Source organism: Crinia signifera, unplaced genomic scaffold (genome assembly GCF_055691185.1).
Source record: "Crinia signifera unplaced genomic scaffold, ASM5569118v1 HAP2_SCAFFOLD_93, whole genome shotgun sequence".
Taxonomy (NCBI): domain Eukaryota; kingdom Metazoa; phylum Chordata; class Amphibia; order Anura; family Myobatrachidae; genus Crinia; species Crinia signifera.
This window is the reverse complement of record NW_028142849.1, coordinates 309,033-336,072: the sequence shown is the minus strand read 5'-3', so window position 1 is coordinate 336,072 and position 27,040 is coordinate 309,033. Positions and strand designations below refer to the sequence as shown.

The window sequence follows — 27,040 nt, the reverse complement described above, 5'->3', positions numbered from 1 at the left end:
GGTCATTTTGATTGACTCACATTTCTGCGATATTCTGCTCTGTCCCGATGTTTGTGGGACTGCGCATGATCGATTATGCACATGTACAGTTCCCCTTTGTGAATGGCTTCACCGGCTTGCATAGTTGCCGAGCTCTTTGCAAACATCAGGGGTGGGCCGGGGGCGGACGGCAGCGGAGAGGGGGTTCGCCCAGCGATTTACGGACATCCCCATAAAATACTGGGTGTTCCCATGGCTATGCGGACGGGACGATGCCTGCCAGGAGTGAGCAGCTGACGTCACAGGACGTTAAAGAGGGGAATCGTTGGTGGATGAGAATATGAAAATGTCGTTAGAGGAGGAGGTAGACAAAGCGGAGGACCACGAGAAAAACCAAAAATCTAAAGACCGGCAGGAAATTAAAATGCCATTGGAAAAAAGGCCAACCTTATCTGGATGAATAGACAAGTTTACCAAACCACAGAATAAAGACCGGCAGGAAATTAAAATGCCATTGGAAAAAAGGCCAACCTTATCTGGATGAATAGACAAGTTTACCAAACCACAGAAATCAAAAATAATCTTAAAGAGGACGGTGATGACAGAGGGATATCAGCCAATGCAATGTCTTTATATTACAGAGAGGAAGTGTGAAATATCAAAGAATGCAAATTATGCTTAAAAGGCTTCATACTGTGGAACCTAACCCTTGGTTTCTGCTGTTTGGGTGTTGTGACCGCTGATGGCAATGTTAACCACATCCTGCACCGAGTTGCATTGATCACTAAGAAGTATAAACGGGGCATGTGCATTTGAACACCGACAGATAAGTCATGGGTGGCCCAACCGGTCCTCAACATCTACGGTACCAACAGTTTATGTTTTCCAAGACACCTGTGGGTCCATAAAATGTGTCGGTTAGGAACTAATGCAGCATGTTTGAAAATGTGACAGTAATGACTAAACCTGTGCACCAGCTAGGTGACCCGGAAAATGGGGACTGTTAGTAGGTATTGCGGACTGGTTAGGCCAAGTAATCCATTGCTACCATGCCCATATACTGTACATAGGTTCTCGCTTATATTCGGTTGGTGTTTGCCCTGGTCTAACAGGAATAATGGGACCAATACACGCCATATGTAATAGCAAACAATTGGATAAATAGAAGAACCTAAAAGTGGGTTATGGTAAGAGAAAGCAACTCTAAGTTCTTATAATAATTAGCATACTACAGATGGGGCAGGTCCCATCCTGGCTGGCGGATCGCCAGAACGTCCGCCCTGGCGACCCGCCAGCAGCCGCGCCAGCGAATACACTGGGAAGCGCGTGCGTCTCACGCGCACGCGTGTCTCAGTCTCCGTCGCCAGCGCGATGGAAACCCTGTTCGTCTCCGCCTCAGGGAGACGGACGGGGTTATGGGGGGTTAGGGGGGGATGCGGGCAGGCGGCGGGGACCCCGACTGCCAGAATGCGCACAATCCCAACTGGAGACTTTAGGGTGTGGGTGTTGCCCACCACGATTTTCGTGCGTTGGACTGGCATGGTTCTTGTACCTTTGAAAAGAAAGAATAAGGGATGTCAAATATTGTATTAAAAAAGGCCTCAACGAGGCAATGGAATTAAACATAGTATTATAGAACAATTATTGCTTTCCTTGTCTGGTTCTGTATCATTTAATGGATTGTACCATGTGACTATGTGTAGGTGTCGAAGATAATAATATGTCCATGAAGGACAACAGCGGGCCTTCTTCAATATAAAGAATCCTTATATAATATCGATAAGACCCCCCTCTTTTAGTATAAATTAGTTTAGACCCTACCCCCCCCCCCCCCCCCTTTTTTAATACAATATTAGCCTGGATAAACCACCACAAAAGCTATATGGTGATAAACTATAAAAAGAGTCTCTCCATAATGTACTGCTATATATATATAAAAATTATACCGTATAAATTATGTCTTCATACATCCACCAATTAACGTTATTTTGTAAGTAATAAAATACCATTTAGGTTATATGTTGGATATATATGTGTATATATTTTTTTTTTATTTTTCTATTATTATTATTTGTATTTGTGCATCTCTTTCCATATATAATAAGATGATATGTGAAGTCCTATATATTTACCCTCTCTACCATATCAAATATTATTACCTTTTTTTATATATATTGTACTTATTTTCATCCCCATGACCTTGCTGTGTATATATGCAAAATTGCTTACTAATAATGCTCCCCAGAAAAATAATGACTTTTTTTCGCTATGGGCAGGGGTTAATAGTAGAAAACGATATCCGAGTGTAACATTCATGTGTTAAAATAAAGTTGCTTTTGTTCAAATAAAGGGGCAGTTCTAATACTGCACCCATCCATGATAAACAAATTCCATCTCTATGGCGACTGGCTCCGCTCCCCCGGAAGTGACGCATAACATACCACCTAAAGATGCGATGACGCGGGTATACAGCGTCACCGCATCTAGACAAATTAGGGCTTGTCAAGCCTGGACCACGTGTTAGTACACGTGTCATATGGCCGAATTCCGGCCAATAAGACCACTGAGCTTCCGGCGGAAGCGGGAAGTCATTCTCGGCAGGTGGAACGCATATGCGTTCCACCCATATATCGCTATGAATCCAAGCTTACGAATATCGTTTTCTTAGAAAATAACACAGAGGCAGCTAACTGAGGACTCGTTTTCCAACCTAGACTGTTAGTACCAAATGTCCTCCCCTCTGTCCATAACTGTGTTACTTGCGGGGAACAAAGTGACCTTTTGACCCGGAAGTGATAATTATTAACACAATATATTTTCATGATTTAACAGATACCCACTGGGAATATTAAATGTTTTATGGTATTATACCTACTATATCAGTATGTTTGTCTCCTACTTTATGATTAAACATTGAAATTATGATTGTAATGTATTATTACTCTGATTGAATGTCAATTGGCTACTCATTAGTATGGGTATATTTACCCCTAGCCACCACACTAGAAGCCACCTTTGAAAAAGCCACAAGCTAGTGGCGAAACGCGTCAGGTGCAGCCTCTCACTCCTACAGATTGGACCCATATTACCATCCAGTCCATCGTCTGCCTACTTTTGGGAATTTCAACTCTGATCCACCCTCCAAGACCTCTACAGGACACTGAACTCCAGGTGAGCCCCGCCATCCATAGCCACCTGTATGAGACAGTGGTCCCTCATCAAATACCTCAAGTGGGACTGATAACTCTCCACCACAATAGTGACCAGGGGCAACCAGCAGCTTTTTCCTCCAGGTGAGCCAACACCATCATAGCCACCTGTTAGAGGTTCTGCCATCCCCCCTTTATCAAACCTAGTCCAGGTTGGAGAATTCCTGCCCACCCTCCTTCAGTGCTTACAACATTCACTGCAATTTCATATATGGGAGGTACCCAAATGGGGTATTGAATACCAATTTCTCTGAAAGCCAATAGAGGGATAAAATACGGACATTTCTCCATTGATTCCTCCAGCGGCTACTACCATCTATCCGTGAACATAGAGAGGACCGGTGAATTGTCCCCCAAAATCTTTTCCCCATTCATCTTCCCAATCAGCAGATATACCATTGGTTAAGTGCACTTTCCAATCTGGACTGATACTCAATAGGGCATTGGCCCTTACGGATCCATATCCAATCAAAGAGTGAGACCTTCTTTTTAACATTTTTATTGTGCGATATTGTCATGTGCAAATGTATGTAATGTTTTTATTTATCTTTGTGATATAAATTGTTTTTTCACCATAAAGTTGTTCAATCTATTCATTGTGACATCAGCGCTGCTTCTCTGAAACTTAATTTCTACCAATGTAGTTGAAAATGATAATTTTCACTTACTTTTATAGAAAATAAGTACCTCACAGTGGCTGGAACATCTCATACTGTTTTTGGCTTTCATCCCCCAACCATTCCGCCGTGGCCAGAACATTTTCTGCGTCGGTTCCGGCTTTCACTCCCAGAAGCATCCCGTCGCGTCCAGAACATCTCATGCGTCGGTTCCAGCTTTCAATTCCAAAAACACCTCGCCGCGGCCAGAACATCTCATCCGTCGGTTCCGGCTTTACCCCCAAGCACCTTGCCAAGGCGCTGACATTTCATTCACAGGTTCCAGCTTTCACCCTCCAGGCACATAGCTGCATACTGTATGGACAAGTTATTCGCCGGATCCAGTTTTCACATCCCAATCAAGTGTGATAGTATACAATGGTGTGAAAGTGATATATGGGGCCTATATATTATCACTTCATTTCTGCCAATGTAGGTGAAAATGATAATTTTCATTTCTGCCAATGTAGGTGAAAATGATAATTTTCACTTACTTTTGTAGAAAATAAGTACGTCCCAGCGGCCGGAACATCTCATGCTCCGTTTTTGGCTTTCAACCCTCAACCATTACGCCGTGGCCGGAACATTTTCTGCGTCGCTTCCGGCTTTCACTCCCAAAAGCATCCCGTCGCGTCCAGAACATCTCATGCGTCGGTTCTGGCTTTCACTCCTAAAAGAACCTCGTCGTGGCCAAAACATCTCATCCGTCGGTTCCGGCTTAACCCCCCCAAGATCCTTGCCAAGTCGGGAACATTTCATTCACAGGTTCCAGATTTTACCCTCCAGGCACATAGCTGCGTACAAGTTATATTCAGATTCCGGTTTTCACACCCCAATCGAATGTGAAAGGGTACAGCGGTGTGAAAGTGGTATATGGGGTCTAAAAATTATCACTTTTTTTTACCAAAGTAGGTGAAAATAACAATTTTCACCTATTTTTGTAGAAAATAAGTACTTTGCAGCAGTCGGTACATCTCATGCGCCGGTTCCAGCTTTCACTGCCCAACCATCACGCCGGAACATTTCTTGTGCCGGTTCCAGGTTTCACCCACAAAAGCACCTTGCCAAGTCGGGAACATTTCATTCACAGGTTCCAGCTTTTACCCTCCAGGCACATAGCCGTGTACGGAACAAATTATTCCCAGGTTCCGATTTTCACACCCCAATCGAATGTGAAAGGGTACAGTGGTGTGAAAATAATATATGGGGCCTATAAATGATCACATTTTTTTTACCAAAGAAGGTGGAAATAACAATTTTCACCTACTTTTGTAGAAAATAAGTACCTCACAGCAGCCGGTACATCTCATGCGCAGGTTTCGGCTTTCACCGCCAAACCACCACGCCGCTACTGGAACATTCCTTTCACCGGTTCCAGGTTTCACCCACAAAAGCACCTTGCCGAGGCAGTACCATTTCATTCACAGGTTCCAGCTTTCACCCTCCAGGCACATAGCTGCATATGGACAAGTTATTTGCCGGATCCAGTTTTCACTTCCCAATCAAGTGTGATAGGGTACAGTGGTGTGAAAGTGGTTTATGGGGACTATATATTATCACTTCATTTCTACCAAAGTAGGTGAAATTGATCATTTTCACTTACTTTTGTAGAAAATAAGTACCTCACAGCGGCTGAAACATCTCATGCTCCGTTTTTGGCTTTCACCCCCCAACCATCACGCCGCAGCCGGAACATTTTCGGCGTCTGTTCCAGCTTTCATTCCCAAAAGCATCTAGTCGCAGGCCAGAACATCTCATGCGTCGGTTCCAGCTTTCACTTCCAAAAGCACCTCGTCACGGCCAGAACATCTCATCCGTCGGTTCCGGCTTCAACCCCCAAGCACCTTGGTAAGTCAGGAACATTTCATCACAGGTTCCAGATTTTACCCTCCAGGCACATAGCTGCGTACAAGTTATTCCCAGATTCCGGTTTTCACACCCCAATCGAATGTGAAAGGGTACAGCGGTGTGAAAGTGGTATATGGGTCTAAAAATGATCACTTTTTTTTTACCAAAGTAGGTGAAAATAACAATTTTTACCTACTTTTGTAGAAAATAAGTACCTTGCAGCAGTCGGTACATCTCATGCGCCGGTTCCGGCTTTAACTGCCCAACCATCATGCCGGAACATTTCTTGTGCCAGTTCCAGGTTTCACCCACAAAAGCACCTTGCCAAGGAGGTGACATTTCATTCACAGGTTCCAGCTTTCACCCTCCAGGCACATAGCTGCATATGGACAAGTTATTCACCGGATCCAGTTTCCACATCCCAATCAAGTGTGATAGGGTACAATGGTGTGAAAGTGATATATGGGGCCTATATATTATCACTTCATTTCTACCAATGTAGGTGAAAATGATAATTTTCACTTACTTTTATAGAAAATAAGAACCTCACAGTGACTGGAACATCTCATACTGTTTTTGGCTTTCATCCCCCAACCATTACGCCGTGGCCAGAACATTTTCTGCGTCGGTTCCGGCTTTCACTCCCAGAAGCATCCCGTCGCGTCCAGAACATCTCATGCGTCGGTTCCAGCTTTCAATTCCAAAAACACCTCGCCGCGGCCAGAACATCTCATCCGTCGGTTCCGGCTTTACCCCCAAGCACCTTGCCAAGGTGGGAACATTTCATTCACAGGTTCCAGCTTTCACCCTCCAGGCACATAGCTGCATACTGTATGGACAAGTTATTCGCCGGATCCAGTTTTCACATCCCAATCAAGTGTGATAGGGTACAATGGTGTGAAAGTGATATATGGGGCCTATATATTATCACTACATTTTTGCCAATGTAGGTGAAAATAATAATTTTCACTTACTTTTGTAGAAAATAAGTACGTCACAGCGGCCGGAACATCTCATGCTCCGTTTTTGGCTTTCACCCCTCAACCATTAACCGTGGCCGGAACATTTTCTGCGTCGGTTCCGGCTTTCACTCCCAAAAACATCCCGTCGCGTCCAGAACATCTCATGCGTCGGTTCTGGCTTTCACTCCTAAAAGCACCTCGTCGTGGCCAGAACATCTCATCCGTCGGTTCCGGCTTAACCCCTCAAGCACCTTGCTAAGTCAGGAACATTTCATTCACAGGTTCCAGCTTTTACCCTCCAGGCACATAGCCGTGTACGGAACAAATTATTCCCAGGTTCCGATTTTCACACCCCAATCGAATGTGAAAGGGTACAGCGGTGTGAAAATAATATATGGGGCCTATAAATGATCACATTTTTTTTACCAAAGAAGGTGGAAATAACAATTTTCACCTACTTTTGTACAAAAAAAAGAACCTCACAGCAGCCGTTACATCTCATGCGCCGGTTTCGGCTTTCACCGCCAAACCACCACGCCGCTACTGGAACATTCCTTTCACCGGTTCCAGGTTTCACCCACAAAAGCACCTTGCCAAGGCAGTACCATTTCATTCACAAGTTCCAGCTTTCACCCTCCAGGCACATAGCTGCATATGGACAAGTTATTTGCCGGATCCAGTTTTCACATCCCAATCAAGTGTGATAGGGTACAGTGGTGTGAAAGTGGTTTATGGGGACTATATATTATCACTTCATTTCTACCAAAGTAGGTGAAATTGATCATTTTCACTTACTTTTGTAGAAAATAAGTACCTCACAGCGGCCGAAACATCTCATGCTCCGTTTTTGGCTTTCACCCCCCAACCATCACGCCGCAGCCGGAACATTTTCTGCGTCGGTTCCAGCTTTCATTCCCAAAAGCATCTCGTCGCAGGCCAGAACATCTCATGCGTCGGTTCTGGCTTTCACTCCCAAAAGCACCTGGTCGTGGCCAGAACATCTCATCCGTCAGTTCCGGCTTTACCCCCCAAGCACCTTGCCAAGGTGGGAACATTTTATTCACAGGTTCCAGCTTTCACCCTCCAGGCACATAGCTGCATATGGACAAGTTATTCGCCGGATCCAGTTTCCACATCCCAATCAAGTGTGATAGGGTACAATGGTGTGAAAGTGATATATGGGGCCTATATATTATCACTTCATTTCTACCAATGTAGGTGAAAATGATAATTTTCACTTACTTTTATAGAAAATAAGTACCTCACAGTGGCTGGAACATCTCATACTGGTTTTGGCTTTCATCCCCCAACCATTACGCCGTGGCCAGAACATTTTCTGCGTCGGTTCCGGCTTTCACTCCCAGAAGCATCCCGTCGCGTCCAGAACATCTCATGCGTCGGTTCCAGCTTTCAATTCCAAAAACACATCGCTGCGGCCAGAACATCTCATCTGTCGGTTCCGGCTTTACCCCCAAGCACCTTGCCAAGGCGGTGACATTTCATTCACAGGTTCCAGCTTTCACCCTCCAGGCACATAGCTGCATATGGACAAGTTATTTGCCGGATCCAGTTTTCACATCCCAATCAAGTGTGATAGGGTACAATGGTGTGAAAGTGATATATGGGGCCTATATATTATCACTTCATATCTGCCAATGTAGGTGAAAATGATAATTTTCACTTACTTTTTGTAGAAAATAAGTACCTCACAGCGGCCGGAACATCTCATGCTCCGTTTTTGGCTTTCACCCCTCAACCATTACGCCGTGGCCGGAACATTTTCTGCGTCGGTTCCGGCTTTCACTCCCAAAAGCATTCCGTCGCGTCCAGAACATCCCATGCGTCGGTTCTGGCTTTCACTCCCAAAAGCACCTCGTCGTGGCCAGAACATCTCATCCGTCGGTTCCGGCTTTACCCCCCAAGCACCTTGCCAAGTCGGGAACATTTCATTCACAGGTTCCAGCTTTTACCCTCCAGGCACATAGCCGTGTACGAAACAAGTTATTCCCAGGTTCCGATTTTCACACCCCAATCGAATGTGAAAGGGTACAGCGGTGTGAAAGTAATATATGGGGCATATAAATGATCACATTTTTTTTACCAAAGTTTGTGGAAATAACAATTTTCACCTACTATTGTAGAAAATAAGTACCTCACAGCAGCCGGTACATCTCATGCGCCGGTTTCGGCTTTCACCGCCAAACCACCACGCCGCTACTGGAAAATTCCTTTCACCGGTTCCAGGTTTCACCCACAAAAGCACCTTGCCAAGGCAGTACCATTTCATTCACAGGTTCCAGCTTTCACCCTCCAGGCACATAGCTGCATACGGACAAGTTATTTGCCGGATCCAGTTTTCACTTCCCAATCAAGTGTGATAGGGTACAGTGGTGTGAAAGTGGTTTATGGGGACTATATATTATCACTTAATTTCTACCAAAGTAGGTAAAAATTGATCATTTTCACTTACTTTTGTAGAAAATAAGTACCTCACAGCGGCCGAAACATCTCATGCTCCGTTTTTGGCTTTCACTCCCCAACCATCACGCCGCAGCCAGAACATTTTCTGCGTCGGTTCCAGCTTTCATTCCCAAAAGCATCTCGTCGCAGGCCAGAACATCTCATGCGTCGGTTCTGGCTTTCACTCCCAAAAGCACCTGGTCGTGGCCAGAACATCTCATCCGTCGGTTCCGGCATTACCCCCCAAGCACCTTGCCAAGGTGGGAACATTTCATTCACAGGTTCCAGCTTTTACCCTCCAGGCACATAGCCGCGTACATAACAAGCTATTCGCCGGTTCCGGTTTTCACACCCCAATCAAATGTGAAAGGGTACAGCGGTGTGAAAGTGGTATATGGGGCCTATAAATTATCACTTTTTTTTTTTACCAAAGTAGGTAGAAAAAAGTATTACTGATATTCAATAAAAAAGCAATGCAGACAATATCACTGCTATCTCCCGCACTGATATCAGCCCTGATTTGGCTCGCTGTCTGCATAAAATAATATAAGGACCTCAATTCATCAAACTTTAAACATAATTTACGGAAGAACATACATATTTGATAAATATACATGTATGCCAGGAAGATATTATCGCGCCTGCTTACCTGTTGTGGGTAGCTGCTCCTGCAATTTGACGTTTGGAATATGCTGTAGTAAAAATGATGTCACAGTAGTCCAGAGACGTAGCTGGGTAAGCAGTTGACATCACAATTCATTCGTGGAGAAGGTCTACCTGAAAAAAAGAAGAAGGAGGCGCGATAATATGTTCATGACATACATGCATATTTATTAATAATGTGTCTTACATCGTAACACACATAAATGCAGTACTATACAGACAACACAAGTCATCCTTATCAGTTCCTGCCCAGTGATTGCAAATACATGCTACAGCACATATTAGACCCTTAACTGTGGACCCGTTACTCAGTTTTACAAACTGAGCAGGTCCCCGGGTATGTGCTCTGCAGCAGCCAGTCTTGAGGAGCTGTCAGGGACTATCACCCCCCAAAGCACCTCACAGTGCCTGGAACATCTCATGCGCCAGTTTAGGCTTTCACCCGCCTTCAAGCCCATCGCAAAACCGGATCTGGCACCTCTCCAAAGCACCTCAACGCGGCCGGAACATTTCATGCGCCGCTTCCGGCTTTCACCCCCCAAACACCATGCCGCGGGCAGAACATTTATTGCGCCGGTTCCAACTTTCACCCCCAAAAGCACCTCGTCGCAGCCAGAATATCTTATACGTCGGTTCAGGCTTCAACCCCTCCCAAGCACCTTGCCAAGGTGGGAACATTTGATTCACAGGTTCCAGCTTTTACCCTCCAGGCACATTGCTGCATATCGACAAGTTATTCGCCAGATCCAGTTTTCACACCCCAATCAAATGTTATAACATTTCCTGCACCGGTTCCGGCTTTCACTCCCAAAAGCACCTCGTCGTGGCCAGAACATCTCATCCGTCGGTTCCGGCTTTACCCCCCAAGCACCTTGCCAAGGTGGGAACATTTCATTCACAGGTTCCAGCTTTTACCCTCCAGGCACATAGCCGCGTACATAACAAGCTATTCGCCGGTTCCGGTTTTCACACCCCAATCAAATGTGAAAGGGTACAGCGGTGTGAAATTGGTATATGGGGCCTATAAATGATCACATTTTTTTTTTACCAAAGTAGGTGGAAATAACAATTTTCACCTACTTTTGTAGAAAATAAGTAACTCACACGCCGCGACCGGAACATTCCTTGCGTCGGTTCCGGCTTTCACTCCCAAAAGCACATCATCGCGTGCCAGAACATCTCATGCGTCGGTTCCGGCTTCCACTCCCAAAAGCATACCGTCGCGGCCAGAACATCTCATGCGTCGGTTCCAGCTTTCACTTCCAAAAGCACCTCGTCACAGCCAGAACATCTCATCCGTCGGTTCCGGCTTCAACCCCCAAGCACCTTGCTAAGTCAGGAACATTTCATCACAGGTTCCAGATTTTACCCTCCAGGCACATAGCTGCGTACAAGTTATTCCCAGATTCCGGTTTTCACACCCCAATCGAATGTGAAAGGGTACACCGGTGTGAAAGTGGTATATGGGGTCTAAAAATTATGACTTTTTTTTACCAAAGTAGGTGAAAATAACAATTTTCATCTACTTTTGTAGAAAATAAGTACCTTGCAGCAGTCGGTACATCTCATGCGCCGGTTCCGGCTTTCACTGCCCAACCATCATGCCAGAACATTTCTTGTGCTGGTTCCAGGTTTCACCCACAAAAGCACCTTGCCAAGGCGGTGACATTTCATTTACAGGTTCCAGCTTTCATCCTCCAGGCACATAGCTGCATATGGACAAGTTATTTGCCGGATCCAGTTTTCACATCCCAATCAAGTGTGATAGGGTACAGTGGTGTGAAAGTGGTTTATGGGGACTATATATTATCACTTCATTTCTACCAAAGTAGGTGAAATTGATCATTTTCACTTACTTTTGTAGAAAATAAGTACCTCACAGCCAAAACCTTCCCGCACAAAACCAAAATTAGCGTTTATTACAAAATACAATAATCAGCATAGGGAATTAGAAAAAGTTTTTAAAAAACATTGGCATATTTTAACCAAAGACCCGTTATTAAAAACCCACATTGGAGAGAAGCCCACTTTTATATATAGGAAGGCAGACAATTTAAAATCTAAAATTGTCAAAAGTGCAAACCCGGAACAGAGGGAAGGAAGAATAAAGACAAAAGGTTTTCACAGGTGTGGTATGTGTCCCATGTGCAGGACCCACAAAGATACCCCCACCAAAACCACAGAATTTGTAGCCACAGCAAATGGATCACCGTTTAAAATCCAGGAGTTTATTACTTGCAACAGCAAGAATTGCATTTATGTAATTGAATGCTCATGTGGACTTCAATATGTGGGAAAAACCGGTAGAACCCTAAGAGAAAGATGGGCAGAACACGCTCGAAATATAAAGAAAGGGTTAACGGGACACCTTCTCTCAGAACATTTCAAGAACAAACATAATTGTTCCACTGAGGAAATATCAAAAGTGATTGGGATAAAAAAGGTAGTGGGTAATTGGAGAGAAAAAGGATGCGAAACCCTTCTCGCAAAAACTGAAATGAAGTTTATTTACAATATGAAAACCCTCACCCCAAATGGCCTAAACGGGGATTTCGAGGTAAAATGGTTTTTGTAAAAAGTGTAATTCTTCTCTTTAAACATCAGCCCACTATCTTACATAATATAAACCACCCCCTTTTCTTTCACTTGATTATAAGATTTTTAAATATCAATATCCCTATTCTTATACTTCTATTGAAGTCATTTGCAAAACGTATTATTGAATTTTATTGTCCACTTATTATTTCAAAAGTCCATTAGAGATATCTACAAGAACGTTATATAGAAATTAAAGACAATATGGCCGTGCGTTCCACGGCACACATAACAGGAGGGACTTATATCCATCAAACCAGGAAATGCAAATTTCCATCCCTTCTCCGTGCGCCTGCACGTTACATTAAGCTCTGCTGTTCTGACGTCTACCAGGAAGTGAGACGCACGGCTTTGTAAAAAAAACATGGCCGTGCGTTCCATTATGCGTTCCAACCGCGATCCCGTCATTTACTATTAGTAATGACGGCGCGGAGAGAAGGAGGCGCAGGCTCCACTATACAGTGAACGGAGGTAGCCCCCTCCTATGTATATACTACAAAATAGCTGGCACCAGCATTAAATAGAGCGGAGGTATACATATCACAGGACACAATACCCATATATGGACATCCGGTTTATGGACTTCCGGTGTCCTAATTGACATGTTTCTTTGAAAGGTATACATGATATGTTTTTTGTAAATATATTCTAATGTTCACAATGGGACAGTTATTTTTAACAATGTGATAAGATTTTTGATGTATTTTGTGTATTGTAAATAGCATTTTATGTTGGAAAACGCCCCCCTATGATGCAATGGGGAGGAAACCATACTGGGTATTTAATCCGGATTGTGACACCAATGCAACACCACCTTGATAAAGACCTGGAGGTCGAAACGCGTCGGTGCGGTGTTGCTAAAAGATTTTAAGGTATACGGAGTTTATGTCATTTGCTAAGAGACCTTTGCTGTTGGTGAGCGTTCCCGGGCATATAACATCTATTGCTCCCAGGCATAGGCCACAAGCAATCCACTAAAACTTGTATACGGGCTGTTTTATATATTATATTTTATCAATAAAAAAAGTTTGGATATTCGCGTTGGGAGTACGTCCCTTACTGAAAGATACCTTGATGAGAGGACCCCCATATACAAGAAAGTAAGCATACATGTGAGAAAATTAAAGATACCTTGATGTGCCTTCTAAATACTTTTTTAGTGTAAGCATACATGTACGTCACCCTTGGAATAATCAGGAGACACGTGGTGAACCTCTAGAGATATTACTCACATTGGGAAAGAAAATTTCTAGTGGTCCAAGAAACCTACAAATAACTTTACCCCATTTGAAAAATTGGACTACACATTGTTTTTCCGTTTTCTTTTCCCATTTTCTTCCACATGCTACATCGAGGAAGAAAATAACAGACTCCCTCAAATATCAACCAGAGACTGGGATATAGTAAGCATCATTGCCTAACTGTGGGCGCTTTTCCTTATTTTTCATTGTATTTTGTATTTGTTTACCAGGAAGGTAACTCCTGGCTAGGAAAGTGATGCCCTTTCAGCGCCATTTTTTGTATTTCGTTGTATTTTAAAGTACCTCACAGCGGCCGAAGCATCTCATGCTCCGTTTTTGGCTTTCACCTCCCAACCATCACGCCGCAGCCGGAACATTTTCTGCGTCTGTTCCAGCTTTCATTCCCAAAAGCATCTCGTCGCAGGCCAGAAACTCTCATGCATCGGTTCTGGTTTTCACTCCCAAAAGCACCTCGTCGCGTGCCAGAACATCTCATGCGTCGGTTCCGGCTTTCACTCCCAAAAGCATACCGTCGCGGCCAGAACATCTCATGCGTCGGTTCCAGCTTTCACTTCCAAAAGCACCTCGTCACGGCCAGAACATCTCATCCGTCGGTTCCGGCTTCAACCCCCAAGCACCTTGCTAAGTCAGGAACATTTCATCACAGGTTCCAGATTTTACCCTCCAGGCACATAGCTGCGTACAAGTTATTCCCAGATTCCGGTTTTCACACCCCAATCGAAAGTGAAAGGGTACAGCGGTGTGAAAGTGGTATATGGGGTCTAAAAATTATCACTTTTTTTTACCAAAGTAGGTGAAAATAACAATTTTCATCTACTTTTGTAGAAAATAAGTACCTTGCAGCAGTCGGTACATCTCATGCGCCGGTTCTGGCTTTCACTGCCCAACCATCACGCCGGAACATTTCTTGTGCCGGTTCCAGGTTTCACCCACAAAAGCACCTTGCCAAGGCGGTGACATTTCATTCACAGGTTCCAGCTTTCACCCTCCAGGCACATAGCTGCATATGGACAAGTTATTCGCCGGATCCAGTTTTCACATCCCAATCAAGTGTGATAGGGTACAATGGTGTGAAAGTGATATATGGGGCCTATATATTATCACTTCATTTCTACCAATGTAGGTAAAAATGATAATTTTCACTTACTTTTATAGAAAATAAGTACCTCAAAGTGGCTGGAACATCTCATACTGTTTTTGGCTTTCATCCCCCAACCATTACGCCGTGGCCAGAACATTTTCTGCGTCGGTTCCGGCTTTCATTTCACTCCCAGAAGCATCCCGTCCCGTCCAGAACATCTCATGCGTCGGTTCCAGCTTTCAATTCCAAAAACACCTCGCCGCGGCCAGAACATCTCATCCGTCGGTTCCGGCTTTACCCCCAAGCACCTTGCCAAGGCGCTGACATTTCATTCACAGGTTCCAGCTTTCACCCTCCAGGCACATAGCTGCATATGGACAAGTTATTCGCCGGATCCAGTTTCCACATCCCAATCAAGTGTGATAGGGTACAATGGTGTGAAAGTGATATATGGGGCCTATATATTATCACTTCATTTTTGCCAATGTAGGTGAAAATGATCATTTTCACTTACTTTTGTAGAAAATAAGTACGTCACAGCGGCCGGAACATCTCATGCTCCGTTTTTGGCTTTCACCCCATAACCATTACGCCGTGGCTGGAACATTTTCTGCGTCGGTTCCGGATTTCACTCCCAAAAGCATCCCGTCGCGTCCAGAACATCTCATGCGTCGGTTCTGGCTTTCACTCCTAAAAGCACCTCGTCGTGGCCAGAACATCTCATCCGGCGGTTCCGGCTTAACCCCCCAAGCACCTTGCCAAGTCGGGAAAATTTCATTCACAGGTTCCAGCTTTTACCCTCCAGGCACATAGCCGTGTACGGAACAAATTATTCCCAGGTTCCGATTTTCACACCCCAATCGAATGTGAAAGGGTACAGCGGTGTGAAAATAATATATGGGGCCTATAAATTATCACATTTTTTTTTACCAAAGAAGGTGGAAATAACAATTTTCACCTACTTTTGTAGAAAATAAGTACCTCACAGCAGCCGGTACATCTCATGCGCAGGTTTCAGCTTTCACCGCCAAACCACCATGCCGCTACTGGAACATTCCTTTCACCGGTTCCAGGTTTCACCCACAAAAGCACCTTGCCGAGGCAGTACAATTTCATTCACAGGTTCCAGCTTTCACCCTCCAGGCACATAGCTGCATATGGACAAGTTATAAAGCTATTAACCATACTGCACCAGCATATATCTCTCTACTTATCACAAAATATCTCCCATCTCGACCACTCCGCTCTGCACAAGATCTGCGTCTCTCTTCTGCACGGATCACCAGCTGCCATTCACTATTACAGGACTTTCATCGGGCTGCTCCCATCCTATGGAATGCCCTTCCACGCACAATAAGACTCTCCAATAGCCTCCAAACATTCAAGCGTTCCCTGAAAACTCACCTCTTCAGGCAAGCCTATAATGTTTAAGTTCTACATGCATAACCCTCTGAGGCACTTATGTATTATATAGCTACCCTTCTGGACTTGTAACTTGGTGGGACTGCTATGGTATTACTGGTGCCTGTCCTTGTGTTTCCACCAATATCCCTATAGATTGTAAGCTTGCAGCAGGGCCCTCCTACCTCCAAGTCTGTATGTTGTTACCCAGTTTGTTTTATCACTGTCTACTATTGTAAAGCGCAACGGAATCTGCTGCGCTATATAAGAACCTGTAAATAAATAAATAAATAAATAAATTTGCCGGATCCAGTTTTCACTTCCCAATCAAGTGTGATAGGGTACAGTGGTGTGAAAGTGGTTTATGGGGACTATATATTATCACTTCATTTCTACCAAAGTAGGTGAAATTGATCATTTTCACTTACTTTTGTAGAAAATAAGTACCTCACAGCGGCCGAAACATCTCATGCTCCGTTTTTGGCTTTCACCCCCCCAACCATCACGCCGCAGCTGGAACATTTTCTGCGTCGGTTCCAGCTTTCATTCCCAAAAGCATCTCGTCGCAGGCCAGAACATCTCATGCGTCGGTTCTGGCTTTCACTCCCAAAAGCACCTCGTCGTGGCCAGCACATCTCATCCGTCGGTTCCGGCTTTACCCCCAAAGCACCTTGCCAAGGTGGGAACATTTCATTCACAGGTTCCAGCTTTTACCCTCCAGGCACATAGCCGCGTACATAACAAGCTATTCGCCGGTTCCGGTTTTCACACCCCAATCAAATGTGAAAGGGTACAGCGGTGTGAAAGTGGTATATGGGGCCTATAAATTATCACTTTTTTTTTTTTACCAAAGTAGGTGAAAATTATTATTTTCACCTACTTTAGTAGAAAAAAGTATTACTGACATTCAATAAAAAAGCAATGCAGACAATATCACTGCTATCTCCCGCACTGATATAAGCCCTGATTTGGCTCGCTGTCTGCATAAAATAATATAAGGACCTCAATTCATCAAACTTTAAACATAATTTACGGAAGACCATACATATATCCTCACTTTGTTTTACTATATATTTCTTTCAGTCTTGTGTTGCCCTGGGGTCACTCGGCTGCACCATTTTGGGGTGCCCTGTGCCCTAGATTTGTACCCCCCAAAATGTTAGGGACTTGCCCGACTAATGAGGTCACCTGGACGCGGTGGGCAAGCCGTTACTTATGGCCATAAATAAGCGAAGAACCTCGCTAAAAATGCAAAATTTTATAGCAAAATTTTTAAATTGGGAGTTTAATTTGTGCACCTGCACCTTTGACTTTATATGCAGTTCTACTGAAAGGTCTCCGCAGGGTCGCACCTCTCAATTGGTGTGCACCCCAGGACCCCACCCCTGTATAGAAAAAAGTATTACTGACATTCAATAAAAAAGCAATGCAGACAATATCACTGCTATCTCCCGCACTGATATAAGCCCTGATTTGGCTCGCTGTCTGCATAAAATAATATAAGGACCTCAATTCATCAAACTTTAAACATAATTTACGGACCATACATATTTGATAAATATACATGTATGCCAGGAAGATATTATCGCGCCTGCTTACCTGTTGTGGGTAGCTGCTCCTGCAATTTGACGTTTGGAATATGCTGTAGTAAAAATGATGTCACAGTAGTCCAGAGACGTAGCTGGGTAAGTAGTTGACATCACAATACATTCGTGGAGAAGGTCTACCTGAAAAAAATATGAAGGAGGCGCGATAATATGTTCATGACATACATGCATATTTATTAATAATGTGTCTTACATCGTAACACACATAAATTCAGTACTATACAGACAACACAAGTCATCCTTATCAGTTCCTGCCCCAGTGATTGCAAATACATGCTACAGCACATATTAGACCCTTAACTGTGGACCCGTTACTCAGTTTTACAAACTGAGCAGGTCCCCGGGTATGTGCTCTGCAGCAGCCAGTCTTGGGGAGCTGTCAGGGACTATCACCCCCCCAAAGCACCTCACAGTGCCTGGAACATCTCATGCGCCAGTTTAGGCTTTCACCCGCCTTCAAGCCCATCGCAAAAGCATGACAATCTCATGCGCCGGATCTGGCACCTCTCCAAAGCACCTCAACGCGGCCAGAACATTTCATGCGCCGCTTCCGGCTTTCACCCCCCAAACACCACGCCGCGGGCAGAACATTTATTGCGCCGGTTCCAACTTTCACCCCCAAAAGCACCTTGTCGCAGCCAGAATATCTCATACGTCGGTTCAGGCTTCAACCCCTCCCAAGCACCTTGCCAAGGTGGGAACATTTCATTCACAGGTTCCAGCTTTTACCCTCCAGGCACATAGCTGCATATGGACAAGTTATTCGCCAGATCCAGTTTTCACACCCCAATCAAGTGTTATAACATTTCCTGCACCGGTTCCGGCTTTCACTCCAAAAAGCACCTCGTCACATCTCATGCGTCGGTTTCCGGCTTTCACACCCCAATCTAATGTGAAAGGGTACAGCGGTGTGAAAGTGGTATATGGGGCCTATAAATGATCACATTTTTTTTTACCAAAGTAGGTGGAAATAACAATTTTCACCTACTTTTGTAGAAAATAAGTAACTCACACGCCGCGACCGGAACATTCCTTGCGTCGGTTCCGGCTTTCACTCCCAAAAGCATACCGTCCCGGCCAGAACATCTCATGCGTCGGTTCCAGCTTTCACTTCCAAAAGCACCTCGTCACGGCCAGAACATCTCATCCGTCGGTTCCGGCTTCAACCCCCAAGCACCTTGCTAAGTCAGGAACATTTCATCACAGGTTCCAGATTTTACCCTCCAGGCACATAGCTGCGTACAAGTTATTCCCAGATTCCGGTTTTCACACCCCAATCGAATGTGAAAGGGTACAGCGGTGTGAAAGTGGTATATGGGGTCTAAAAATTATCTTTTTTTTTTTACCAAAGTAGGTGAAAATAACAATTTTCACCTACTTTTGTAGAAAATAAGTACCTTGCAGCAGTCGGTACATCTCATGCGCCGGTTCCGGCTTTCACTGCCCAACCATCACGCCAGAACATTTCTTGTGCCGGTTCCAGGTTTCACCCACAAAAGCACCTTGCCAAGGCGGTGACATTTCATTCACAGGTTCCAGCTTTCACCCTCCAGGCACATAGCTGCATATGGACAAGTTATTTGCCGGATCCAGTTTTCACATCCCAATCAAGTGTGATAGGGTACAGTGGTGTGAAAGTGGTTTATGGGGACTATATATTATCACTTAATTTCTACCAAAGTAGGTGAAATTGATCATTTTCACTTACTTTTGTAGAAAATAAGTACCTCACAGCGGCCGAAACATCTCATGCTCCGTTTTTGGCTTTCACTCCCCAACCATCACGCCGCAGCCGGAACATTTTCTGCGTCGGTTCCAGCTTTCATTCCCAAAAGCATCTCGTCGCAGGCCAGAACATCTCATGCGTCGGTTCTGGCTTTCACTCCCAAAAGCACCTCGTCGTGGCCAGAACATCTCATCCGTCGGTTCTGGCTTTACCCCCCAAGCACCTTGCTAAGTCAGGAACATTTCATCACAGGTTCCAGATTTTACCCTCCAGGCACATAGCTGCGTACAAGTTATTCCCAGATTCCGGTTTTCACACCCCAATCGAATGTGAAAGGGTACAGCGGTGTGAAAGTGGTATATGGGGTCTAAAAATTATCACTTTTTTTTACCAAAGTAGGTGAAAATAACAATTTTCACCTACTTTTGTAGAAAATAAGTACCTTGCAGCAGTCGGTACATCTCATGCGCCGATTCCGGCTTTCACTGCCCAACCATCACGCCAGAACATTTCTTGTGCCGGTTCTAGGTTTCACCCACAAAAGCACCTTGCCAAGGCGGTGACATTTCATTCACAGGTTCCAGCTTTCACCCTCCAGGCACATAGCTGCATATGGACAAGTTATTTGCCGGATCCAGTTTTCACATCCCAATCAAGTGTGATAGGGTACAGTGGTGTGAAAGTGGTTTATGGGGACTATATATTATCACTTAATTTCTACCAAAGTAGGTGAAATTGATAATTTTCACTTACTTTTGTAGAAATTAAGTACCTCACAGCGGCCGAAACATCTCATGCTCCGTTTTTGGCTTTTACCCCCCAACCATCACGCCGCAGCAGGAACATTTTCTGCGTCCGTGCCAGCTTTCATTCCCAAAAGCATCTCGTCGCAGGCCAGAACATCTCATGCGTCGGTTTTGGCTTTCACTCCCAAAAGCACCTCGTCGCGTGCCAGAACATCTCATGCGTCGGTTACGGCTTTCACTCCCAAAAGCATACCGTCGCGGCCAGAACATCTCATGCGTCGGTTCCAGCTTTCACTTCCAAAAACACCTCGTCACGGCCAGAACATCTCATCCGTCGGTTCCGGCTTCAACCCCCAAGCACCTTGCTAAGTCAGAAACATTTCATCACAGGTTCCAGATTTTACCCTCCAGGCACATAGCTGCGTACAAGTTATTCCCAGATTCCGGTTTTCACACCCTAATCGAATGTGAAAGGGTACAGCGGTGTGAAAGTGGTATATGGGGTCTAAAAATTATCACTTTTTTTTTACCAAAGTAGGTGAAAATAACAATTTTCACCTACTTTTGTAGAAAATAAGTACCTTGCAGCAGTTGGTACATCTCATGCGCCGATTCCGGCTTTCACTGCCCAACCATCACGCCGGAACATTTCTTGTGCCGGTTCCAGGTTTCACCCACAAAAGCACCTTGCCAAGGCGGTGACATTTCATTCACAGGTTCCAGCTTTCACCCTCCAGGCACATAGCTGCATATGGACAAGTTATTCGCCGGATCCAGTTTCCACATCCCAATCAAGTGTGATAGGGTACAATGGTGTGAAAGTGATATATGGGGCCTATATATTATCACTTCATTTATACCAATGTAGGTGAAAATGATAATTTTCACTTACTTTTATAGAAAATAAGTACCTCACAGTGGCTGGAACATCTCATACTGTTTTTGGCTTTCATCCCCCAACCATTACGCCGTGGCCAGAACATTTTCTGCGTCGGTTCCGGCTTTCACTCCCAGAAGCATCCCGTCGCGTCCAGAACATCTCATGCGTCGGTTCCAGCTTTCAATTCCAAAAACACCTCGCCGCGGCCAGAACATCTCATCCGTCGGTTCCGGCTTTACCCCCAAGCACCTTGCCAAGGCGCTGACATTTCATTCACAGGTTAAAGCTTTCACCCTCCAGGCACATAACTGCATACTGTATGGACAAGTTATTCGCCGGATCCAGTTTTCACATCCCAATCAAGTGTGATAGGGTACAATGGTGTGAAAGTGATATATGGGGCCTATATATTATCACTTCATTTTTGCCAATGTAGGTGAAAATGATAATTTTCACTTACTTTTGTAGAAATAAGTACGTCACAGCGGCCGGAACATCTCATGCTCCGTTTTTGGCTTTCACCCCTCAACCATTACGCCGTGGCTGGAACATTTTCTTCGTCGGTTCCGGCTTTCACTCCCAAAAGCATCCCGTCGCGTCCAGAACATCTCATGCGTCGGTTCTGGCTTTCACTCCTAAAAGCACCTCGTCGTGGCCAGAACATCTCATCCGTCGGTTCCGGCTTAACCCCCCAAGCACCTTGCCAAGTCGGGAACATTTCATTCACAGGTTCCAGCTTTTACCCTCCAGGCACATAGCCGTGTACGGAACAAACTATTCCCAGGTTCCGATTTTCACACCCCAATCGAATGTGAAAGGGTACAGCGGTGTGAAAATAATATATGGGGCCTATAAATGATCACATTTTTTTTACCAAAGAACGTGGAAATAACAATTTTCACCTACTTTTGTAGAAAATAAGTACCTCACAGCAGCCGGTACATCTCATGCGCAGGTTTCGGCTTTCACCGCCAAACCACCACGCCGCTACTGGAACATTCCTTTCACCGGTTTCAGGTTTCACCCACAAAAGCACCTTGCCGAGGCAGTACCATTTCATTCACAGGTTCCAGCTTTCACCCTCCAGGCACATAGCTGCATATGGACAAGTTATTTGCCGGATCCAGTTTTCACTTCCCAATCAAGTGTGATAGGGTACAGTGGTGTGAAAGTGGTTTATGGGGACTATATATTATCACTTCATTTCTACCAAAGTAGTTGAAATTGATCATTTTCACTTACTTTTGTAGAAAATAAGTACCTCACAGCGGCCGAAACATCTCATGCTCCGTTTTTGGCTTTCACTCCCCAACCATCACGCCGCAGCCGGAACATTTTCTGCGTCGGTTCCAGCTTTCATTCCCAAAAGCATCTCGTCACAGGCCAGAACATCTCATGCGTCGGTTCTGGCTTTCACTCCCAAAAGCACCTCGTCGTGGCCAGAACATCTCATCCGTCGGTTCTGGCTTTACCCCCCAAGCACCTTGCCAAGGTGGGAACATTTCATTCACAGGTTCCAGCTTTTACCCTCCAGGCACATAGCCGCGTACATAACAAGCTATTCGCCGGTTCCGGTTTTCACACCCCAATCAAATGTGAAAGGGTACAGCGGTGTGAAACTGGTATATGGGGCCTATAAATTATCACTTTTTTTTTTACCAAAGTAGGTGAAAATTATTATTTTCACCTACTTTAGTAGAAAAAAGTATTACTGATATTCAATAAAAAAGCAATGCAGACAATATCACTGCTATCTCCGGCACTGATATCAGCCCTGATTTGGCTCGCTGTCTGCATAAAATAATATAAGGACCTCAATTCATCAAACTTTAAACATAATTTACGGAAGACCATACATATTTGATAAATATACATGTATGCCAGGAAGATATTATCGCGCCTGCTTACCTGTTGTGGGTAGCTGCTCCTGCAATTTGACGTTTGGAATATGCTGTAGTAAAAATGATGTCACAGTAGTCCAGAGACGTAGCTGGGTAAGCAGTTGACATCACAATTCATTCGTGGAGAAGGTCTACCTGAAAAAAAGAAGAAGGAGGCGCGATAATATGTTCATGACATACATGCATATTTATTAATAATGTGTCTTACATCGTAACACACATAAATGCAGTACTATACAGACAACACAAGTCATCCTTATCAGTTCCTGCTCAGTGATTGCAAATACATGCCACAGCACATATTAGACCCTTAACTGTGGACCCGTTACTCAGTTTTACAAACTGAGCAGGTCCCCGGGTATGTGCTCTGCAGCAGCCAGTCTTGAGGAGCTGTCAGGGACTATCACCCCCCAAAGCACCTCACAGTGCCTGGAACATCTCATGCGCCAGTTTAGGCTTTCACCCGCCTTCAAGACCATCGCAAAAGCATGACAATCTCATGCGCCGGATCTGGCACCTCTCCAAAGCACCTCAACGCGGCCGGAACATTTCATGCGCCGCTTCAGGCTTTCACCCCCAAACACCACGCCGCGGGCAGAACATTTATTGCGCCGGTTCCAACTTTCACCCACAAAAGCACCTCGTCGCAGCCAGAATATCTCATACGTCGGTTCAGGCTTCAACCCCTCCCAAGCACCTTGCCAAGGTGGGAACATTTCATTCACAGGTTCCAGCTTTTACCCTCCAGGCACATTGCTGCATATGGACAAGTTATTCGCCAAATCCAGTTTTCACACCCCAATCAAGTGTTATAACATTTCCTGCACCGGTTCCGGCTTTCACTCCAAAAAGCACCTCGTCGCGGGCCAGAACATCTCATGCGTCGGTTTCCGGCTTTCACACCCCAATCTAATGTGAAAGGGTACAGTGGTGTGAAAGTGGTATATGGGGCCTATAAATGATCACATTTTTTTTTTACCAAAGTAGGTGGAAATAACAATTTTCACCTACCTTTGTAGAAAATAAGTAACTCACACGCCGCGACCGGAACATTCCTTGCGACGGTTCCGGCTTTCACTCCCAAAAGCACCTCGTCGCGTGCCAGAACATCTCATGCGTCGGTTCCGGCTTTCACTCCCAAAAGCATACCGTCGCGGCCAGAACATCTCATGCGTCGGTTCCAGCTTTCACTTCCAAAAGCACCTCGTCACGGCCAGAACATCTCATCCGTTGGTTCCGGCTTCAACCCCCAAGCACCTTGCTAAGTCAGGAACATTTCATCACAGGTTCCAGATTTTACCCTCCAGGCACATAGCTGCGTACAAGTTATTCCCAGGTTCCGGTTTTCACACCCCAATCGAATGTGAAAGGGTACAGCGGTGTGAAAGTGGTATATGGGGCCTAAAAATTATCACTTTTTTTTTTACCAAAGTAGGTGAAAATAACAATTTTCACCTACTTTTGTAGAAAATAAGTACCTTGCAGCAGTCGGTACATCTCATGCGCCGGTTCTGGCTTTCACTGCCCAACCATCACGCCGGAACATTTCTTGTGCCGGTTCCAGGTTTCACCCACAAAAGCACCTTGCCAAGGCGGTGACACTTCATAAACAGGTTCCAGCTTTCACCCTCCAGGCACATAGCTGCATATGGACAAGTTATTCGCCGGATCCAGTTTTCACATCCCAATCAAGTGTGATAGGGTACAATGGTGTGAAAGTGATATATGGGGCCTATATATTATCACTTCATTTCTACCAATGTAGGTAAAAATGATAATTTTCACTTACTTTTATAGAAAATAAGTACCTCACAGTGGCTGGAACATCTCATACTGTTTTTGGCTTTCATCCCCCAACCATTACGCCGTGGCCAGAACATTTTCTGCGTCGGTTCCGGCTTTCATTTCACTCCCAGAAGCATCCCGTCCCGTCCATAACATCTCATGCGTCGGTTCCAGCTTTCAATTCCAAAAACACCTCGCCGCGGCCAGAACATCTCATCCGTCGGTTCCGGCTTTACCCCCAAGCACCTTGCCAAGGCGCTGACATTTCATTCACAGGTTCCAGCTTTCACCCTCCAGGCACATAGCTGCATATGGACAAGTTATTCGCCGGATCCAGTTTCCACATACCAATCAAGTGTGATAGGGTACAATGGTGTGAAAGTGATATATGGGGCCTATATATTATCACTTCATTTTTGCCAATGTAGGTGAAAATGATCATTTTCACTTACTTTTGTAGAAAATAAGTACGTCACAGCGGCCGGAACATCTCATGCTCCGTTTTTGGCTTTCACCCCATAACCATTACGCCGTGGCCGGAACATTTTCTGCGTCGGTTCCGGATTTCACTCCCAAAAGCATCCCGTCGCGTCCAGAACATCTCATGCGTCGGTTCTGGCTTTCACTCCTAAAAGCACCTCGTCGTGGCCAGAACATCTCATCCGGCGGTTCCGGCTTAACCCCCCAAGCACCTTGCCAAGTCGGGAAAATTTAATTCACAGGTTCCAGCTTTTACCCTCCAGGCACATAGCCGTGTACGGAACAAATTATTCCCAGGTTCCGATTTTCACACCCCAATCGAATGTGAAAGGGTACAGCGGTGTGAAAATAATATATGGGGCCTATAAATTATCACATTTTTTTTTACCAAAGAAGGTGGAAATAACAATTTTCACCTACTTTTGTAGAAAATAAGTACCTCACAGCAGCCGGTACATCTCATGCGCAGGTTTCAGCTTTCACCGCCAAACCACCATGCCGCTACTGGAACATTCCGTTCACCGGTTCCAGGTTTCACCCACAAAAGCACCTTGCCGAGGCAGTACAATTTCATTCACAGGTTCCAGCTTTCACCCTCCAGGCACATAGCTGCATATGGACAAGTTATAAAGCTATTAACCATACTGCACCAGCATATATCTCTCTACTTATCACAAAATATCTCCCATCTCGACCACTCCGCTCTGCACAAGATCTGCGTCTCTCTTCTGCACGGATCACCAGCTCCCATTCACTATTACAGGACTTTCATCGGGCTGCTCCCATCCTATGGAATGCCCTTCCACGCACAATAAGACTCTCCAATAGCCTCCAAACATTCAAGCGTTCCCTGAAAACTCACCTCTTCAGGCAAGCCTATAATGTTTAAGTTCTACATGCATAACCCTCTGAGGCACTTATGTATTATATAGCTACCCTTCTGGACTTGTAACTTGGTGGGACTGCTATGGTATTACTGGTGCCTGTCCTTGTGTTTCCACCAATATCCCTATAGATTGTAAGCTTGCAGCAGGGCCCTCCTACCTCCAAGTCTGTATGTTGTTACCCAGTTTGTTTTATCACTGTCTACTATTGTAAAGCGCAACGGAATCTGCTGCGCTATATAAGAACCTGTAAATAAATAAATAAATAAATAAATAAATTTGCCGGATCCAGTTTTCACTTCCCAATCAAGTGTGATAGGGTACAGTGGTGTGAAAGTGGTTTATGGGGACTATATATTATCACTTCATTTCTACCAAAGTAGGTGAAATTGATCATTTTCACTTACTTTTGTAGAAAATAAGTACCTCACAGCGGCCGAAACATCTCATGCTCCGTTTTTGGCTTTCACCCCCCCAACCATCACGCCGCAGCTGGAACATTTTCTGCGTCGGTTCCAGATTTCATTCCCAAAAGCTTCTCGTCGCAGGCCAGAACATCTCATGCGTCGGTTCTGGCTTTCACTCCCAAAAGCACCTCGTCGTGGCCAGCACATCTCATCCGTCGGTTCCGGCTTTACCCCCAAAGCACCTTGCCAAGGTGGGAACATTTCATTCACAGGTTCCAGCTTTTACCCTCCAGGCACATAGCCGCGTACATAACAAGCTATTCGCCGGTTCCGGTTTTCACACCCCAATCAAATGTGAAAGGGTACAGCGGTGTGAAAGTGGTATATGGGGCCTATAAATTATCACTTTTTTTTTTTTACCAAAGTAGGTGAAAATTATTATTTTCACCTACTTTAGTAGAAAAAAGTATTACTGACATTCAATAAAAAAGCAATGCAGACAATATCA

The 27,040-nt window shown here is 44.8% G+C and overlaps 1 long non-coding RNA gene across 5 annotated transcripts in view; it reads right to left on the bottom strand.

The window, feature by feature from the left end:
• Window positions 1-476: 476 nt before the first annotated feature.
• Window positions 477-27,040, bottom strand: part of LOC146056824 (uncharacterized) — a 35,500-nt gene continuing 8,936 nt past the window's right edge. For 2 of the 5 annotated variants that reach the window (XR_014469426.1, XR_014469428.1), the window contains exons 3-6: window positions 22,984-23,111; window positions 17,716-17,843; window positions 9,764-9,891; window positions 477-1,531 (exon numbers count right to left, since the gene is read on the bottom strand). This is a non-coding gene — a long non-coding RNA (uncharacterized LOC146056824). Of the gene's footprint in view, window positions 1,532-9,763; window positions 9,892-17,715; window positions 17,844-22,983; window positions 26,624-27,040 lie in introns of those variants that run through there. The other 3 variants (XR_014469424.1, XR_014469425.1, XR_014469427.1) reach the window with 3 other exon arrangements.